The sequence below is a fragment of the Dipodomys merriami genome, unplaced genomic scaffold, assembly GCF_024711535.1.
Source record: "Dipodomys merriami isolate MVZ:Mamm:240054 unplaced genomic scaffold, mDipMer1.0.p SCAF_838, whole genome shotgun sequence".
Classification (NCBI taxonomy): Eukaryota; Metazoa; Chordata; class Mammalia; order Rodentia; family Heteromyidae; genus Dipodomys; species Dipodomys merriami.
In genome coordinates, this window is record NW_027206444.1 from 172,213 (window position 1) to 191,499 (window position 19,287).

At 36.8% G+C, this 19,287-nt stretch overlaps 1 non-coding gene across 1 annotated transcript; it reads left to right on the plus strand.

The window, feature by feature from the left end:
• Positions 1–3,310: 3,310 nt before the first annotated feature.
• Positions 3,311–3,417, plus strand: LOC138819959 (U6 spliceosomal RNA). The gene has a single exon (XR_011369708.1). It is a non-coding gene; the product is annotated as a U6 spliceosomal RNA (small nuclear RNA).
• Positions 3,418–19,287: the final 15,870 nt, after the last annotated feature.

A 19,287-nucleotide genomic window follows, 5' to 3' on the forward strand; every position in this document is an offset into this window, starting at 1 on the left:
TCTGCTTGTGGTATTTGATTTTTCTGTAGCTTGGTTGTTTTCTTAAGTCAGTTTGTTTGAGCAGGCAGAAAAATGTTTTGATTTACCCAGGATTTTGTCATCCTCCTCCCAGGCTAGTTCAATGGGAGGGAGATCTGCTTTGAGTATCACAAAAGATGGCTGTTTCTTCTAGTTTGGAGATGCTGTGATGGGGCTAGGTTCTGGGTAGAGTTGAGGCTTTTCAGTAAACAGTAGCTTTTCCCTGAGGCCTAGCTTCTGAGGCAGTCACAGAGCCTAGCCAGCAGCCATTCTCAGGGTTTATTGTTACTGAATTTCAATTGATTGTCTAGGGAGGATCAGCCTCTGGCTCTGTTTACCCAATGAAGAAAGCTTGGGGCTGGTGCAGGCCCGGGCTGGGTGAATTTTCCCTGAGTGGAGCTGAGCCTGGCAGGTCAGGTTAGGTTCCTGTGACCTGTTAAATTACTTTCTGTTTTCATCAAAGGACTGAGTTGGAGCTAGCTGCTCAGCCAGGCCTTTGCCAGTACCAAAGATGGAGATCTCCAGTAGTGGGCAGGGAGGGGTGGCCTTCCCTTCTCTGCTCCCTGAGAAGGAGTGAGGAAGTCAGGCTTCTACTCACACAGGAGTCTGGTTCCTGGGTGATCTTTGATCTGCGATATGAAGGATGAAGATGTCTGCTCCTTGTCAGTTCTTGCTGGTGTTGAGTAGAATCCTCTCACCTTCTGCATCTGGCGCCTTTGTCCTAGACTCTCTGTGTTGCAGGTATGGTGGTTACGGCCGCCACCGCCCCCACCATAGCTGCAACCACGGCTGCTGGCAAGTGCTCAGATTTGTCTACTTGCCTGGATTTTCCCTCTCTGGCCTAACTCTCTGTACTGTGATGGCACATTTGGTGTGATTCTTTGGCTTAGTTAAGCTTCCAGCTTCTCCTTCACTATCTTCCCGGAACCATAAATTTAAATTTTAAATGATAAATTCTTTTAAAATTGTTTCACTCGTGCATAAGTATGGATAGATAAGTGATGTGGGCAGAATCAGAATTATTCAGAAGGTTGTAAATGGATGCTTACCTAGTTTTCCCTCGGCTGGATCATAGAATACAGACTGTCCTAATTGAAAAAGTTAGCCTTCCGAGGTTTTTGCATATAAATACTCCATCAACATTTTATTAGAGGATTATTCAAGATTAGCTATATGTTGATTAATAATGACTGATCATGACGGAAAGTTGAGGGAAAACCTTCTACACTTCAGTGAGGTTCTGATTTGTGCTTCACAAATTGTTATGAAAGCTCTACATGAGAAATCTAGCAGCTGCATCTCTAAAAAGACCTTGGGTTGTTACACTTTCTGATATTGTCTCAATTCAAGTACTTCTCCTTGGAGTTCCATACTATTCAATGATGCTGTATTAGCTCCTTGTTACAATTTTCAGACTGGTCTTTTTGATGCAATTTGTGCTTTTCAAAATTGCTCTCCAAATTCCATCCACAAACTGCATACAAAATTTATCTGAAAAAAATTGTATCTGTTTATATTGCATATACTTTTAGTTTTCATTACAAATATAGAATGTAGTAAAAATTCTCATAACAATTATTCTGCGCTAGATTGTGGGCAGATTCTGATGTAAATAATATGCTGTGTTCATGTAGAGATTTTGAGTATCCAAAGTAATAAGCCTGTGGTCCTAAAACCAATACCTTACTTATATTGAGTGACAAATACAACTTCATGTAAGTACAGAAGTTTTCCTTGTATCTTTTTAACATATATTTTTATTATAAATACTGTACAGAGTGGTTACATTTACATAAGTAAGGTAATGAGTACATTTCTTATTGAGCATTGTTACCCCCTCCTTTGTTTTTCCCCTACCATCCCTTCCCTTCACACCTCTCCACCTCCCCCCTTCACCCATCCTCTGTTAGAATGTCTTGTATATTTCATTGTTACAATGGGTCAACCAGTATCCTTTCCTTATATCTTAAATGAAGAAATGCTGGCTTGATTTATGCTGATTCTACTTGTGTAGACACATATAAAATCACTGCCCAAGTCCAAGAGCACATAAATGAAATGCCATCATTTTTTCGTCAGTTGGTATAATTGTGTTCTACACATTTATTGACAGGTTACAAATTATTCTCAAACTTTAAAACATTAAAAATACTTCCTTTTTTTCTTATTTTCTTTGCCAGCTAATCAGCAAGACCTCAGTCAGCATTTCTCACCTAGGAATTTTCACATGGGTTAGTTAAATGTATATGTAGAGTCCAGTTTTCTGAGGACTCATTCATCTGCCTAGGAATTCATGCTGGTTGTTGGAAAAAGAGCTCAAGTAAGGATGCTATTTAAAGCCTTATACCTTTACTCTTTACCAGGGTATTCTCCTGCTACATTGGTTGCTGAGAATGTCTACAAGAGTAAGCATTCCATGAGGAGCAGGGAGACACCATATGACTTATACTTACTGATGTTTCCAAGTCACTTGTTATCACTTGTACTGCATTTTGAAAGTCAAATCTCTCTAACACTACCAGTTTTAAGAGATAAGAGGAGTGGAAAATCAACTCTTAGGGACAAATACATCTTCAACATGTATTGTTCCAAGTATTCCTTTTAAGGCATATTCAACAACTGGTGAAACTTGTGTTGGCTGTAATTATGTGTCTTTCTCCATGTGTGCATGTATACATGAGAATATGTATGTGTGTGAATAGTAACATACATGTGTACATTATGGCTTATATCATCATTTATTCCTTGCTAACAAATAAAGTAAGGAATCACTAAAGTTTTAACAGAAACTGTGTAGTTAAAGTTGTCACTCTTCACTCTGCTTCTTTACACAAAGACTTTGCAACTTCTCATTAATAAAGTTTCCATAAACTCTAAAATGTACATACTTAGTACTTAATGTCTGCTATCATAAATCTTAAATACTTTACAGAAAAGTTTTATACCTGCCAAACAGTCCTATTTTTGGCATATATAAGCAAAATCCCAAAATTAAGCATATTTAAAACATTAAAACTTTTAACAAACCTTAACACTTGCTGCAATGTTCATTTCGACAGGTGCCTTGTATAGAATAATTGAATTTCTCCTCCTCCAAATCTCTTGAACTACAAATATCTGGAATTATTTTGTTTTTGGCATGTCTATCTTGATTTTATTCTTTAATGTGTGCTTATGTAAGAAATACATGATTCTATAATTTCACAACAATTCTTTTGAACTTACTTTTTGTTGAATTGCCTAGCTTAATAAAATCAATTAAAAGTTATACTTTATATATAAAAACTGTTCTGTGCTCAATTTAGCATCACATACACTAACATTGGAACCATACAGAGAAGATTAGCATGCACGCTGGGCAAGGATGACATGCAAACTCTTGGAGCGTTTCATATTTTTACAGCAACAGATGCTGAAACGTATGTGGCCACAAGGGAACCGTACCGCATTCTTGGTGGGAGTGTAAACTTGTTCAACTACTTTGGAAAGCAGTATGGAGGTGCCTCAGAAGACTCCATATAAAACTCCCCTATAATACAGTAATCCCACTTTTGGGGATTTGTCCAAATGATCATAAAAAAGACCATACTACAACTACCAGCACAACTATGGTTATTGCAACATTATTTATGATAGCTAAGATATGGAACCAAAACAGATGCCCCCATTAGATGAATGGATCAAGAAAATGTGTTATATATACACAATGGAATTCTTTGCCTCCATCAGAAAGAATGACATCGCCCAAATTGTTAGGAAATGAAAAGACTTGAAAAAAAATTATTGAGTGAAGTAAGCCAAGTCCAAAGAAATATAGGTCCCATGATTTCCCTTATTTTCAATAACGAATGTATGTCTGGGATAAGCAGAAAATTCAAAAGATATGTGCATATAACCAGATAAGTTGATGTTAAAGAAATTGAACCCCAAGATAGGAACACAAGTGGTTTTTTGTTTCTTGCTATTGTTTATAACGTACTTATAATGTGTGATGTCATTTTTTTTGTTTATTGTATGTTTCTCCCCACACTATAACCCCTGTTTTCTCTGTATTTGAAGTTGGTACACTTACATCTTGTATGTATGCTTCTCTAATTTGGGGAGGGGAAGGGAAAAAATGCTCAAATAGTGATACAGCTTGACCCATTGTAGCAATGAGATGCACAAGACACTATTTTTAAAAATGAACTTTACAATTTAGGAGGAGGAAGGAAGGGGGAGGGGAGTGTACTTGTGGAGGTGGGAGGGAAGGGATGGTAGGGGAAATATAAAGGAGGAGGTAACAATGCTTGTTAGGAAACTTACTAGTTTCCTTGTTCATGTAAATGTGACCCTTCTGCACAGTATTATTACCATAAAAAACATATAAAAATGTTCTTAGATGGAAGAGTTTATTTCCTCTATTTTACCCATATAATATTGTTAACAAAGAAATTAATTCAGAAAACTGATATGAAGGTAATTTGAATAAATGTGTGTGTGTGTGTGTGTGTGTGAGTGCGGCAGCGCACAAGCATACACACATGTGCATGCGAACAAACACCATGCATATATATTGGAATGCTCAGAATTTAAATCAGGGCTTCAAGGCCTTGCTAGGCCTTTCTTATCTAGATTGGTGAGCTGCGATATAAGCTACATCTCAATTCTTGGCTCTTTGCTAGTTCATTAAACATTTTGAAAAATAATTTCATGAAGTTTTTTTTGGCCCTGATTGGCTCCCAAGTGTTATCCACAGATCTCAGTCTCCTGAGCAAATATTCAGAGTAGATAGGATTATAGGTGTGACCAGCCAGCACAAGGCTTTTAGAACAATTTTAAAAGTAAAAGAAAATTTACTTCATGGGGGACTGTTTTATCATCACCTAATTTGAAAGCCTTTTGAGTGATTATATGTCAATTTAATTCGTTTGGGGATTATTAAAAGATAGTAAGTGATGATATTTAAAAGTTTTAGTACTTTTTAAAAAAGAAACTGGAACTGTGGGACAGAAGAAATTTGGCTGTCTTTGGACCTCATTTTGTAAGCTCAGCTCTGTGCATGAAAACCCATTGTCACCAACACAGTCTGTGTTGAAGACAAAATGTGACAGAAAACAATCACCATGGGAAATATTTGCTATGCTATTATTTCTTGGAAAATATGAATATTGAATTGAGAGCATAAGAGAATGGAGAGATTTTACCCACCTTTTTGGTATTGCTGAAAGACTTTTGGAAACTTTGACTCATTTCCTTCCTCACTGTGTGTATCTTTGGGCCATGCACTTATAGTCTTTTACTACAATTTCCCCAACACTACAATGGTAATAACATTAGCATTATACCAAATGTTATCTTAAGAAGTAAGAGAATAAAATTTGTGAAACACTTAACATAAACCTATGAATGAACTTTGAGTTTACCCAGCATTCTTTTTTAAATACTAAATAGAATATGATAAGTAGTACAGAAACCATTACGTGTAGTGTTAGCAACCAGAAGTAATATCTATTGACCATGCTCAGCTTCCAAGGAAGCCAGGTGGATAACTTCTCATGCTGTAAATCAAAATGGTTATCTTATGTCGTGATAGTGTAAAAATATCAGAGACAGAACAATGAAGGAATGTTGTAGACTGAGGTGAAATCCATATAAAAATGTGCAAACCTGATAAAACATAAAAGTATCTGAGCAGTATATTGTGTTTTACATCATTTAAGTTACATAGCAAAGATAAGGAAGACCTAGAAGAATAAATTGTCTTTTTGATATTTTATCATAGGTCCTTAGAAGGATGAAAACTTTCCTCATTCTTGTAGAGGCATCATCAGATGAGGGGAACTGTATTTTTTGTTTGCTTCCTTCCATTTATTCTTCAGTTTGAAATCTGAACTACATGAGACTGAAAGAAAGCAAGTGAAATTAGTCGTACAGGCTTTGGAAAGAACAATCAAAGTAAAATAAATAAAATATATATAGACTTGTAAAAGGTCTAACTAAATTGAGTTATATAGTCTCAAGCGTTAACAGAAAATGATTTAAGCAATATCATGTTATTAAAAATTTAAAAATTTTAGGAGCTGCTTAATTTTTTCCTTTCTACTACCTTGAATTAATTATTGATTTTCTATAGAGAGATTAAAGATGAGATTAACAAGAAACTTGATTAAAAATGGACAAAAGTTCTGAATAGACATGTTTTCCAAAAAGCCCTGAAAATTGCCTGTGGATTTACAAATTTGTATTTAATATAACTTCAATGCTGGCTTAATGCTTTGTGAACAGAAGTCACTAGAGAAATGCAATTCAAAATTACTTTGATACTACTTCTTAACTATTATAACTCTTATCAAAAAGATCCAAGGAACCAGGTGTGGAGGTAAAGGCTGGTAATTCCAAGTGATTGGAGTTTGGAGTAAAAGGATTTGAGTTTAAGGCCAGTCTTGGGTACTGCACACAGTAAAAACCTGCCCTTTAAAAAAACTCAAAATGTAATAATGTTGGCTGGCGACAATGTGGAGAAAAGGAAATTTTCGACACTCTTGGTCAAAATACAGGTTAGTGTTCTCGTTGTAGAAAGTAGTATGCAGTTTTCTAAAGAAATGCAATGTTGAAATATCATCTGTCCCACCAATCGTGTGATTATTTCTCTCTGGGTAACTCATAAATACATCTGTAATTCATTGTTATGCACATTATTCACAACAACAGCTAAGATAGAAATCGAAGTCCAGTGTTCACCTACAAACAAATAAAGCAACTGTGGTACATGCACAAATATCTTTTTCTGTTGATCCCAAAGTACTTTTTTTTTTATTGTTTTCCTGTTTCCATGTGATTAACCTCCAAATTAGAAATCCAGATATATGATTTAATTTAACCAAAACTATTTATTGAGTATAAGGACCTTCTACTCTCTGCATTCTTCACACTAAGATCACCAAATATGATGAGTCTGGAATAATTAGTCTTTTTTTGACCTATGTTAATATTCTTTACAATGTGAGTGAAATGTTTAAAAGTAGTATTTATTTTAGATTAATTGCTCTGAAGAGACAATAAATGATATTATCAAAGCTTAAAAATGATTTGATATAAAATTTCAAATTCAGGAAATGGTTTTGACCACTCTGGTTACTGGAGCCTTCACTACAACCTCATGGGACAATTTATATTGATGAAACAAAAATCTGACGTTAGACATTTATGAATAAAAAAATCATGTCATTCTGAATATGTAGAGCTATATATAAAACATAGAAAATTTATTTTCTAAATACCTGAATATGCTAGTACATTTAATTTCAGGGTAAGTACTTGTTCTGAAAGGAGATAAAATTGAACTTATTTTGAAATGTAAACTTAAGTATTTATTTGAATAAAAGACAATGTTTAAAATAGCACTCATTCAAGAAACAAGATGTACAGTTAGTTGTTTTTCATGCCAATTATGTTCTCTAAACTTACTACAAATACTAGATTAGTAAACCTAAGTCATTGTTTTGTAGGGAAATAGCAATTCCGTTTCTTAAAACTCATGACAATAACTTTTTCTCAAACAATTGCTAAGTAACTGTTTTATATTTTTTGTCACGGAATCTTATTCGATAAATTTTTATTCATTAAGTTAAATAATTGGCAAACAATATAAATTATGCATGGACAAAGTTTATCTAACACGAGTTTTTTTTCAGAAGATAGAGCATGGCTCTCTTAAAGAACATTAGAATGCAGTGTGTTCTTTATTAATTTTTAGTTATTTTGCTAATAGATATTAATTGTCAGAAGTGACAATTCCATAAAATCTTTAATGGTATTTGATTATATTCCCTCTATTTCTTTCTCATTACACCTTCCTCCAAAGATCTTCTGTTTTTCACATAAAATTACATCTTTATATATGTGCATATAAACTAATTTGGAAGATTTAAGCTAAACTGCAAGTTAATTCAAGATGTACAGTGAGTTAATAGAATAAATAAAAACCTGAATATCTTTTGTTAACTTTTGTATTGAGCTATCATTATTATTATGGTTAGGGTTAGGATCTCTGACAGAATTAGAATTAGGATTAGAGAAATAGAAAATTTAGGTTCATCACAGGATGACCCATTGCAACAATGATACTCACAAGACACTATGTTGAAAATGAAGTTTATACCATGGGAAGGGAAGGGTATGAGAAGTGGGGAGGGACGGGATAGTGGGAGAACAAGAAAGGAAGGGGTAACAATGCTCAACAAGAAACGTATTCCTTACCTTTTATATGTAACTAATCCCTCTTTAAATCATCTTTTCAACAAAATAAAAATTTTAAAAATAATGAAAAATAAAACCTGACAGGACATAGAAAAACAGTTAAAAATTTATGTTCAAAATGCAAGTAAAAGTTAGACCTACACGCTGAGCAAGAGTTAGGATAAATATGAAAAAAGAGGCTTGCTACTAACATGATGATTCGGTTATATGTAGGCTTAGGATTAGGAAAGTTGTGCTAGTTAGAACGGGGTTAGGATGAGAAAAACATGTAAGACATTGTGTAAAACAGTCACATATTTTAAAAAGAATGAATGAAAACCAGTCTGTGTTACTTTCAACATTCAGATATAATTTGGTTTAAAGTGTGAGATACTTTTTTGTTCCAGTTAGGGTTAGGGAAGGATAAGCTTTAAGGTGAATTTTAGTTTCCCAATTAGAATTAGAAGCCAAAAAAAATGTGTGATTGAATAGAATCTAGACAATTTTCTTTACATTAACCATTTGATGTTAAATCAGAATGTGATTTGGATTAGGTTTCTGGTTAACCGGAGTTGAGGATAGAGTAAAGAAATGGGTTAAACTAGTGGCTCGCACCTATTATCCTAGCTACTCAGGAAGCAATTTTCTGAGCATCGCAGTTCAAAGGTAGCTCAGGCAGGAAAGTCCATGAGACTTTTATCTCAAATTAACCACTATAAAACATAAAAGCGGTGCTGTGGCTCAATTGGTTAAATGCACACCTAGGACTAAAGAACTCAGAGATTATGCCCTGGCCCAGAGTGCAAGCCCCACGACTGACAAAAAGGAAAAAAAAAAGAAATGTTAAATATTAAGTAAAGCTGAACCGTTTTTTAGGTTCTAGGAATTCAGGAAAAGCTGGGATAGTGGAAGTATTTCATAAAATCAAGATTTGAGATCAATGGGAATAATGATTCCTGTTATGGAACAAAATATATTCAGAGTTAAGAGTGAAAAATCTGTAAGGTTTACAGAAAACCTACAATTTATTTCAAGAATTACCAATGGAATTTCAGTTAGGATTGCACAAAATGAGCATTTTTCATAAATTTTAGAATTGGGATAGGATTAGTGTCAAGGTAATGGTTAGGATTCCAGACATGGTTAGGCTTAGAGTGAAGGAGAAAAAAAAATGAGGGTCTAATTGAAGGTAAATTTTAATATAAGCCTGGTAAGAATTAGAATGAATGTAAACTAGTGTATTGCTATTAGTGTTAGAATCTACTCACAATTAGGCTGATGGTTATTCTCAATGTTCCAGTTAAGAAAGATTACGTTTAGGGTTAGAAAATGACTAAGATATTGGAAAAATTGAAACCTATGTTTGGAAGGATGAGTGAAAACTAGTGTACTTGTGTTAGTGTTAGTATTGTCATATAATTTGGATTAAGATTAGGGTCAGTATTTTCTTCTGATTATATTTATTGTTACGAATAATAAAGCTTTTAGTATAAAATTGTGTTCACTAACAAGTAGAAGCAAATATATGAGGCTGAATAGTAACTAGAACATTATCATTACATTTATTTCTCAGTGATCATTCTTGTAGTGATTAATGAGAGTTTTCCAGACAGGTTTAGGTTAAGAGTTAGCGTTAAGTAATGGACTAGATGGTAAGTAAATCTGAAACTGTTTTCAGAGACAGTGGTTCAGAAAAAGTTAGAATCAATGGAAACTACAGTATTTTTCCTGGTAAGAGAATGTGAGGACAAGTAATATAATGGCTTCTGTTAGGGAACAAGATAACTTTCGAGGTAGAGTCAGAAAATTTGTGAGAATTAGGGCAAACTGAAACTTATTTCCAGAGTGAAAACTGGAGTATTCATTAGAAAGATTAAAAACGAAAGTATTTTTCTTAAACATTAGAATTGGATTATCATTAGGGTGAAAGTTAGGTTTTAGTTCCAGCTAGGCTTAGTGTAAGCATTAGGGAAATGGAAAATTTAGGGTCAAACAAAGTAAATCTTCGAATAACAAATAGAGTTAGAATTAGGATGAATGTGAAATAGAAAACTGCTAATAATAAGATTAGAGTATGATTACGGTGAGGGTTAGGATTAGGTTTACAATAAAGACAAGATAATGAGTGAAACTAAAAACTATTTTTAGAAAGATGAGTTGAATTGAAGTTAGGATGAATAAAAACTAATGTATTTGTGTGGCTTTTAGACTGCAAAGGCTAAGGCAAGCCAGTGATATCCTCGTTCCCAATATCTACTGTGGGAGTATAGAGAATTACTGCATATTACCAAGTGAATGTCCCACACAATCTTAGTTGTAGCAGCTTTCAACCGGGAAGCATTTTCAGGTGATGGAATCAGTCAGGAGTGCAGTCTACCTTTACCACGGTGGAGGTAATCTGGATGATGATGTAGATTTCCTCCAGGTAACTGTCAGGCTGTTGTTGAACTTTACACATTAGGATGTGCAGCAACAGCAGCAGGGTCTCTCAGTGGCTCCAAGGGACTGTCACACCTCGTGCTGGACTGCAAATTCCTACATAGACTGGTAAGGATACATTGCATACGCTTGGCAGGCTGTGACTCCACTAGTTTTTAAGACAATTTACACAATAGCCCAGCACAATTTACCAAGATGACAACTTTTTAAACAAATAGATCTTTTAATAAAGCTAGGATTTTCTAAGCAGATATAGAGGACTCAGGCCTGTACTATTATTTCCCATGCCTTTTCCTTCTATTTTGCCATATTTTTTAAAAAGTGAATATTTTCCCTTGTTCTTAATAAGGGATGATGGACAAAGATTCATCTTCTGTGACTTCTTGAAGCTGACTCAGGAGTGTTGATCCTACCTAGCCAGGAACCTATAAACTTAGCCTATTTTACAAAGAGGTTACCAGGGTTAGATGTCATTAAGAACAATATTTTACCTTTTGACAAATGCACAGACCATTTTTCTGGCTACAGCAGTGAAGCTTCTTTAGTCTTCTGGTTTGCAAAAGGATCTTTATGAATGGCTTCGGAACGTGATCTCTAGTAATCCTAACAATGTCTGAGATACCTATGCAGGCCTTCAGACAGATATCAATAGAAACACACTCTCAGGTTTACAAACTTTTCCTGAGAAGATCAATTTCATGTAGCTTGTGTCAGCTCAAAAGTTACTGCCAATTAGAGCTTTTGGCACATACAGGGCTTGGGATTTAAACTATCCTCCACATTTTGCAACCTTAGCTTTTTACTAATATCACAGATGACTGACAAGTTCCTGTCCCTTTCAGTCATAGACATGCTTACAAACTATCTTCCCATGACCTCCTGGCTCTGACCAATTTGTGAAGGGCCATGCACAAATGACTCAAGGATCTGACATTATTTCTGCCTTCTAAGCAGTGGCTTACGGTCTCTGGATGCTCCTCCATTACTTTCGTCCAAGGAGTGTCTTCTCCACACTGGAAAGAATGCCTCAATGGCAATTCCCTTAGTTGGTTGCTGGACTTGAAATTGGGGCCTGAGTGCTGTCCCTCAGCTCTACAGCTAAAGGTTAGCACTCTGCCACATTGAATCCTAAAGCAGGTCTGCTTACTCTTTCTGCCTTCTGCTGGCTGAGTAGAGGTGACATTCTCACAGAGACCTTCATCTTCCCAGGCTGGATTTGAACCAATTTTCAGATCAATGAGTCTCATAAAAGGCCATTTTACTCCAATTAAAAGCAAAAAGGCAGTCAACATAGTAGTAGCTTTTAAGCATATTCTTACCTGAAACTTATTAAGAGCCAAAGTTACATCTGACAAACTTCCAAGAATCCTCACTCCTTTTTGTGGATCTGCTGGGATCTGTTACGGAAAAAAAAGAAAAAACCTATGAGACCAAACTGAAATAGGAATTAAGCAATAACTTTGGTAATCCTAATTTTTCCTTTTTGTACTTTGAGGCAAATGTTTAGAACAATTTTACTTTTAAACTTTATATACAGAAATCCATTCCTAACATGTAAGCCTCCTATTCATCTCTGTTTTAATATTCTATACTTTAGTTTTTAGTTGCATTTTGAAAAACCCCTTAAACTCTCGAGGCTAGGTGTCACTCATTTCCTTTTGGCTGCTTGTTTTTAAACAAATACACATGAAAACTTTTAAGCTCAAATAACATTTTTTTCTCAATGCAAAAATTAGAATCATCACTGTACCAAGAAGCTAGACTTAACACCTTTATGCCTTAAAAATAACATATCCAATGGCAGAATATCAGAGAGCAAACCACATTATACAAATAAAATTTTTGATCCTCTTTTTAAGGCCTTCTTAATTTTAATTTTAACACATCCAAGGGGCAGTTTTAGCAATGTTAATCAGATCTTCACATCACTCATTTATACCATCATGTTTCCAGTGTCTATCTGTAGGGAAAAGGGGCAGAATAAAAATGGGCCACTTGGCCCTTCCTGTGGAATGGGCACACACCCAATCCGACTCTTTAGATTTAGTTGAACTGTGTTTGTGCCCACTTGCCCTAATTCACGATGCATGGACTCTTCCCAGGGCCTGTTCCACCATGCATGACCAGCTGAACTGCACTTCTGCCTGTTCATCCTTCACTCCTAACGATAGGTCTTCTGTTGGCTTCTAAATTTCTCCTTTTTGTTAAGCCAGATATCTTGATTACAGTGTAAACAGCTTTATGCATTCTAAAATACCAGATTTTCTAATTTTTAAGTTAAAGAATCCTTAAAAAGCTATTTCAAACAATGTGAAAATGCTTTAAAAAATTTTTAGTAATGATCAAATCTCATAACCTTTGGAACTTTAAACTTAAACTCAGCCAATTGTTACAGCATGCTGATAATTTCTATCATGAACATGTTCACATGCACATACAAAACACACTCAGATTTTTAAGCACGCAAAAATCAAAATCAGTTATATGTACATTTTAAAGTTTTGAAAGAAAAATTTAAGACAGTATTTATTTTAATCTAAGTAACTTTGTTGAGCTTCATTTTCCCAGGGCTTGCTAATTTAGCAAGGCATTTCAAAAATTGGTCTTTTGCATCCCTTCTGTTGGAGGAAGGCTAGGGGGGGGAGTCACCTGAAATTAAACTGGCCTGATTTTTATCCAGTTTTAGACAAGAGCACTTTACATTGTCAGGACAAGCTGAAAAGTCAAAACCAGGCACAAATCCTTCTCTATGACTGAGCCCAGCTGGAGGCTGGAACTTCTATTTTCCCAGATATGTTCAAAATCACATTTGTAATAATAGTTATTAGATGAGACCTTCATAGATGAGGTGGTATGGGGTTTCTGGTGGAGCTCTGTCTGGTTTAAGGGAGGAGTTGGTATTGGCACAGCCTGTATGGTGGAACAGGACAGGGATTTGAGGGCAAAGGCCAGTCTGTGTAGGGCTTTGAGACATCAGGGAGGGAACAGCAAGGACTAGACTTGTTAGAAGAGGGGTGTCTTCTGCAGTAGGTGGGATTTAGGATGGAGGCTGTCAGGTGGACAGGTTTTCATTGGAAGAAGGTGGGGTCACTGGGGAGGAGGCTGTTTGGGACAGGGCTTTGAGAAGGAAGAACAAGGCTACAAAGGAGGAGGTTACTTAGAGGAAGGGATCTGGTGGAACACTGTGAGCCCTTGTGGGACATGTAGGGTGAGGTTTTCCATAAGGCAGGGCAGGGAATGGAGGGAAGAGGTTGACAGAAGGTGGGGATTCTGGAGTAGGAATGCAGAGCTATGAGGGAGTGGCTTTTCAGGGTGTGGCTTTGAGAGGGCAGGGTGTACTAGGAAGACATAGGCTAGTAAGGGGCGGGGTTTCTCATGGAGAATGGCAGTCCTTTGGGAAGTGTGTTAGGGTGGAGGTGGGGTTTCCAGTAGAGCAGGATGTAGTCACAATGTATGGAGGCGTTTTTCAGGACCAGGGCTTTGTGAGAGCAGTGATAAATTCCAGTGCACTAGACTAGTTAGGATGGGGTTTCTGGTGTTGCCAGTTACCACTTCGAAAAGAGGAGTGAGGTTGAATGGGTATTTCAATGTTGTAAGGCAGGACATGGACTATGGACATGATTTCCAGCAGGGCAAAACAACCTTCCAAAAGGGTCTATGAAGGGACTGGGATTTAAAGTTGAGTCTAGTGAGGCTTCCAGAGGGAGGCCAACTGGTGCAGTGGTTTCCAGTGAAGCAATGATGGTGTCGAGAGATGGGAGAGTGTGGGGGAGGTTTTCTAGGCTTCCAGAAGGAGGTCAACTGGAACAGTGGTTATCAGTGGAGCAATGTGGGTGTCCAGAAATGGCATAGTGTGGTGGGGGTTTTCTAGTGGAGTTTTTCAGGAGCAGGGCAGGATTTGGAGCCATGGGGCTAGTTGGAGGAGGGGCTTTGAGAAGGAATGTAAGAACTACAGTGGTGTAGGATAATTGTGGGCAGGGTATCTGGTGGAGTAGGATGTGGAACTGAGGGAGGAGCCAAGGGGGGGTGGGTTTATCTGGAGAGCAAGTCAGGGCACTGAGAGAGTATATATGGGAGGTAAAGAGGCTTGTGGTGGAGCAGTGCTTCCTTTCCAGGAAGGAAATGGGCTGTGTGAGAAGCTTCTGGCCAAGCAAAGCAGGGCTTCAAGGGCAGTTATAGGGAGATGAAGGGTTTTTGTTATAGCATAATGGGCTTTGTGGGAAGAGGTAGTTTCAGGGCTGTGTCTGAGAGATTAGGCCTCTTTCAAGTAGGCTAGTTATGGGCAGAGATTCTGATGAATCCAGGGGGGCTGGAGTGAGAAGGCTGGTTGGGGATGGGGTATGAAAGGGAAGGGAGGAGTTTGGAGGTACTAGGATATGGGAGCAATGCGACTATGAGGGACTAGAGTAGTTAGGGGCGGATCTCATCTGGTGGACGAGGTGGGAATTTGAGGGAGGAGCCTGGTGTAGGCGGGGTTCTATTGCAGCAAGGTGGGCCATAGAAGGAGATATGGATGTGGCCTGGTTTCTGGTGGTGCAGAGCAGGGATTCCAGGAAGGGGTGGAGTGGAAGAGGGATTTCCCTAAAGCAGAGGAGGGCTTTCAGGAAGGAGTCTGTTTGCAGTCAGGCCTTTGAAAGTTTTTAGCAGGGCTACCAGGGGGTAGGTTATTTAAGGTTGAGCTTTTTAAGGAGGAGGCTGACTAGAAGTGAGTTTCCAGTTGATCTAGTCAAGTTTTATGGGAAGGAGGGATAGCAAATGGGCAAAACATAATGAAGAGTGGGGCTACAAAAAACAAAAAGTTACTACTAATAAATAAAATATAAGAACACCACTTTCTGTCAGTGTAGAATTATATTACTTTTATGTGTGTGAGAGATAGTGGAGAAAGTAACCAAGTGTTAAATCCTTCCTAGGGAATTTTTTCTTTATTCCAGTTGATTGAAAATAAAACCATAGGTCACATCAGGCTCAGAGGCACACAGTAGACTAAGACACATGAAGCTAAGAACTTGATTCCCCAGCACCACCATTAAGGACCACAAATAAAAAGTTTAAAATATCTCACTTGGTCATAATGGACAATGTTGTCTTAAAAGTGTGAATGAACAGAACTTTTACTCTAACCATTTTAGAAATCCTAACACTAAGTAAGTAGTAATGTTAACTTTATACAATATTGGAAAGTATACTAAAAATAATTAGGAGAATATAAAATTGTACACAGAATGTTCGTTCTCCAGCATCAATTCTAATCTAAAAGAATTTAATACCAGAAAATTGCGATATAGTGAGATTGTAGCATGGTTTCTTTTCAATCATCAAAATGGTGACTTAAGCAATGTGTCTTTATCATCGGATGCATCGATGTTAAAAACATATCTAAGAATGTGAAGCATTACTATACAGACCCTGAAGAAACTCAGAAGGATCTGCAGAATGATGATGGAAAAAAATTAATGACTAATTAAAATAGGAATTGATCTACACTAGGCCCATAAATACTTTCCAGAAGAAAACGCTACTTTAAAAATAAACAGTGAATAGGAAGCAGGCAGGAAGACCTTGAAGTAAACATTACCCAATGAACAACATCTATGGAGGCATGATTGCAGTCTTCTTTTACCTGAGTTACAATTACTGATCTATGAACTTCCCTAATGCCAAATAATAAAGCCATGAAAATGCAGTAATCATTTTCAAGGCATTAGACTTTACAGAAAGAATTCAATGAATGTATTGCTAGAAAGTAAAGATAGATGTCTGAGCTAAAGAGTGAAGAAAATATCCTCAATCTCTGACCCTCTGCGGTGAGAGGGGTACAAGACGAAGCACAAGGAGAATGGATAGAAGTACAGTAGTGCATAACATTTTTTCCCAAGATGCAATGATGAATGTAACAGGGGAGAAAATCAACATGATCATCACAGGACTTAGCATGGGAGAGTAGAGAGAAGAACAGTGAAAATCCAAGGAGAATTACAAAGGATGTCCTTGCATATTTGGCAGAAGAGTGCATGGCATTGAGTTCTAAACTATGTGGAGTTATTATAGGCTCATATGGTGCCACAAGAAGTGATGAACTTATGATTTACAGGGCATTGAATAATCATAAAGGTGCTGCTTCTGTAGTGCAGAGTTAAAACTTGGTAAATTCTGTTTTGAAACACACTCTAAAACCAAGAAAAGAAGATTCAAATTATATATGTGATTTTACCATTTGCAACGATAGAGTTCAAAAAAAATCAAATCACATAATGTGGATGTAAAAGGATAACATTAATAAAGTAATATTTAAACAACACACATTTTATGTGAATATTCTTGGTTATAAGAGATTTGTTTTCCTTACAGATTTTGAATGCACAAAACAACAAAAACAAAAACAAATCAAAGCAAAAAAACACTTGGCAATAAAGCTGGATGCCAGTGCCTCATCTCTATTCTTATATAGTCACGAGGCTGAGATTGGAAGATCATAGTTCACAGATAGCTGGGGTAGCAATCCATGAGATATTTATGTTCAATTGTTAAATCAAAGACAGAATGAAACCTTGGTTGAAATAGTACAGACTCAGTAAGTCATGAATGAAGAAACCAAGCAAGAATTTGAGGCTCCGTGGGGCTGGGAAGGTGGCTCAGTGGTAGAGCGCTTGCCTTGCATGCTCAAGGCCCTGGGTTCGATTCCTCAGCACCACATAAGCAAAAAGAAAAAAGCCGGAAGTGGCACTGTGGCTCAAGTGGCAGAGCGCTAGCCTTGAGCTGAAGAGCTGAGGGACAGCGCCCAGGCCCAGAGTTCAGGCCCCACAACCGGACCCAAAAAAAAAAAAAAAAAAAGAATTTGAGGCTCCGAATCAAGTTTCATTACCGTGCGCGTACACTCAAGTTTCATTACTATGTGCGTACACACACACACACACACACACACACACACACACACACACACACACACATACACACACACACAATTGTCATGAAATAGGAAGAGCGAGAGAAAAAAAGGGAATATTAAGAGTATAAAAAGTAAACCTGTCTGTCAGGACAATCCTAAGCATATATTAATTAATAAAAATGAGGCAAACCTTGGAACCTATTTTTCTTTGAGTAAGGCTTCCTTCACATAATATGATTGTTTTCCAAGTCTTTCCCTTTTCTTAAGAAAGTGGCTATCATTCTATCATTCTTTCTGATAGAAGCATAAAATTACAACATTTTCTTGATCCATTCATCCATTGAGGGGCATCTTGATTGGTTCCATATCTTAGTTATAGTAATAATACTGCAAAAAATATAGTTGTAGATTTAGTGTGTTTTAGCTTGAGATCATTTCTACAAGCCCAAGAGTGGGATTGCTGGCTCCAGAGTTAAATACATTTGACCTTACAAAATGATACTAATTGAAATGAACTCCATGACATGGAAACAGCAATTTTTTTTTTCAGATATCAACTTTGATGTCGGTAGAGTATCTAGATATTATTTTATTTCATTTGTCTTTTCTATTGGTTTATCCCTAGCAAACTCTGTCTTGATTTTGGTACCTCCCATCTTGTATATACATTTATCTGATTTGGAGATGGAAAGGGAAAAAATATAGTGATGAAAGAAGTACAAAGAGTGATCCATTGCAACAATGATATTCACAAGACACTTTCAGAAATGAACTTTACAACTATGGGGTGGGGAGGATGTGTGGAGAGTGAGAAGGGAAATGAGAACAACAATGGAGTGGATATAAATATTCAAAAAGGAATGTATCTTATTCATGTAACTGTAACCACTCTGTACAGTATTTTTGAAATAAAATAAAATCTAAAAATTGAACCTATCCTAGAAAAAATATAGTTTTCAAAATAAGACATCTGTCACAGTACTTGTGAGGGATTCTAGGGCCAAACTGTTAAACCTGGAAAGGGATAGATTGCAAAGCCATCTCAAACAGCAATCAAAAGACTGAGAGCTCTGCTCTGGAAAGGTCAGTCAAGGGAAGACAGGGGTATGAGTTATTACCTCAAAAGTATATAAATTCGAGCTGTTGGACAGTAAAAGATTAAGACTTTGGAGACAAGATGTATGTCTGTGTTATGGTTGTAATGACTATTATTCCCTTCTGCTCCCTAACAATAAGGGATTCAATTATCACTATGTATACAAACAATACCTCATGTTAATAGTTGTAACCTAAGCTAGGTTAATGCCTTAGTTTGTGGACATACCTATAGCCACTGACCACCACCCGCCTTGTAGTAGAAGGAATATAAACATGTTAAGCAGGATTTGGTGATCCAGAAGCTGGTAATGAGGCTTTGGGTCCTCTGGTGTCTTCTTTCCTATCATTTCCAGTGATTTCTCAGTTTTTTGGCCAGGTATCCCATCATCTTTCCTGTCCCATGGTTGCGGTTAGTGACAGTACTGATTTTCTGAACACCTCAAAACAAACTATGGAAACACACTTCCTCAAAAAAGATTGAGGAAGATTGAGCACCTGGAAAGATACCAAACGTTAGCAGTGTCCCTGTGATCCTCTAGCAAGTAAGTGTAATTCAGAAATATCTTTACTTCTGATAATATGAGATGGATAATTGTCCCTTTTGTATATTTGGTATTTGGTAT